Source organism: Diceros bicornis, chromosome 35, assembly GCF_020826845.1.
Source record: "Diceros bicornis minor isolate mBicDic1 chromosome 35, mDicBic1.mat.cur, whole genome shotgun sequence".
NCBI classification, from domain to species: domain Eukaryota; kingdom Metazoa; phylum Chordata; class Mammalia; order Perissodactyla; family Rhinocerotidae; genus Diceros; species Diceros bicornis.
Window position 1 is genome coordinate 16,969,896 of NC_080774.1, and position 2,568 is coordinate 16,972,463.

Sequence of the window (2,568 nt, forward strand, 5' to 3'; positions counted from 1 at the left end):
ACAGACTCAGAAAGGAGTCATGAGCATGGAGATGTTATTTAAAGTCATAAAAATGGAGACCATGAGAAGTAGCCTAAAGTCTGAGGTCTGGGACACTCCTTCCTTAGAGGTCACAGAGAAGAGGTAGAACAAGTAGATGAAGCTGAGGAAGAGCAGCCAGTGAGATAGGAGGAGAACTTGCAGAGTCCTGGGGGTCCTGGAAGCCAAGTGAAGAAAGAGCTTTAGAGAGGAGGAGAGCAACTGTGACAAATACATCAATGAAGAGCGCTGAGAACTGGCCACTGGATTTAGCAGCATGGCAGTCACTGGTGACCTTGATAAGCTGTTTTTGTGGAATGGATTGAAGAGAGAATGGAAGGTGTCTTAGTCTGTTCAGGCTGCTATAACAAAACACCATATACTGGGTGGCTCGTAAACAACAGAAATTTATTTCTCACAGTTCTGAATCAGAAACAGTGAGTACAGACAACTCTTTGGAGGAGAGCTGAGATGGGGTGGTAGCTAGAGGAGAATGTATAGTCAAGGGAGGCATTTTGTAAAGATGGAGAATGTTGCAGCATGTTTGTACACTGATGGGAACAATTCAGTAGACAGGGGAAACTGATGATGCAGGAGAGGGAGAAGAGACAATCACAGGAGTAGGAGAAGATGGACTCAGCGCCAAGGAGAAGGGCTTAGATAGGAGCATGAATGGTTCATGCCTGGTAACTGGAGGGGAGGCAGAGTGTGTACATACAGAGGTGGGTGGGTGGGTAGAGGTGGTGGTGGGAATGTAGGGAAGTTCATTAAAAGAATGAAGTAGATCTATATGTCATGACATGAAAAATGCAGAATCATTCCATTTTGGTAAAAAGAAAGGAAAAAACTGTTACAGTATATGCATTTAAAAAAATCTAATTTTAACAGTTGTTATCTTTGAGTTGTAAGATTACCAGGAACTTTCTTTTCCAGATTCTAAATTTCTGCAGTGTTTGACTTTTCTATGATGAGTACCTATTACTTCTGAAAGTAGAATAAAACAAAGATTATTTTTAACTTTGAAGGATGTTCATCAGAACAAAACATTGTTACAATACTGAAGAATTGGAAACAACCCAAGTGTCCAATGATTAGTCATTGTTTCAAAAAGTTATGGACTATTAAGAAGCTATTGAAAAATTATGTTGTAGAAGGCTTTTTAAAGACACGGAAGGGGCCGGCCCCATGGCTTAGCGATTAAGTGCGCGCGCTCCGCTGGCGGCCCGGATTCGGATCCCGGGCGCGCACCCACGCACTGCTTCTCCGGTCATGCTGAGGCAGCGTCCCACATACAGCAACTAGGATGTGCAACTATGACATACAACTACCTACTAGGGCTTTGGGGAGAAAAAGGGGGAAAAAAAAAAAAGGAGGAGGATTGGCAATAGATGTTAGCTCAGGGCTGGTCTTCCTCAGCAAAAAGAGGAGGATTGGCAAGGATGTTAGCTCAGGGCTGATCTTCCTCACAAAAAATAAATAAATAAATAAAGACATGGAAAAGCAGGTAATAAAAAGGATATGCACAGTGTGATAGGTATCATATATATGGTATAGGTGTGTGTGTGTATATACACATATATAGGTATCATATATATATATATACACATATGCATAGAAAAAAGACGATGTATTTAGGGCAAAATATTAACAATGGTCTTCTCTGTACAGTTAATATTTCTAATTTATTCTTTATGTTCTTCTGTATCTTCTGCTGTGTACGTATTATTTTTGTAATTTTTAATAAAAAATGAAAGGAAGGAAAACCAATTGGTTAAAAACTTCCCACACATAATGGCTGTGACATTGAGACTGAGAACAGCCTCAGCTGGCTGCACTAATTACATTATTTTACTTCATAGCCTGGTGGTAAAGGGCCGATAAATCCAGGAGGCTGATTTATATGAACTCAGATAGAAAATAGTCACAGAGAAGAGAGTCACAGAGGCTCTGGCCAGAACTGCCTGGCACTCCTGCTAATGAAACAACATCGTTGGAGCTTCTGGGGGGAAGTGGCTCCTGGAAGAAACAGATTTTCATGTCCAGCCTTAAACTCTGGCTTTGAGACCCCCAGATGACAAGTGTGGGGCTACCAAGCGTTCTGCTTTTACTGAGAGAGAACAATCCCCTTGCCCTGGGGAGAACTGGGCCTCTGCAAACATGTTTAAAATGGAGAAACTGAGAGACTGAGGCAAAGGGGCAACACTCAAGAACCTCCTTACTGGTGTCCCAGCTGCCACACCGGGCCCCCTTGGCCCACTCTCCTCAGTGACCCTCTGATCATCTGATTCCCACCTATGGCCTTTTACTACCACTGGAGGCCCCAGGATGAGTCCAAGTGTCTTAACCAGGCTCACAAGGCCCCGAAGGTCTGGCTGCTGCCCACCCCTCCAGTCTCATCTCTTCCACTCCCCCAGATCACTTCTCTGGAGCCAAGCTGGCCTTTCTTCAGCTTTCAACCTCCTTCCAGCCTTCAGGCCTTTGAGCATACTGTTCCTTCCACCTGAGAAGCTCCCTGAACTTCCCCTTTACCTAGGTTCCTGCTCCTTTAGA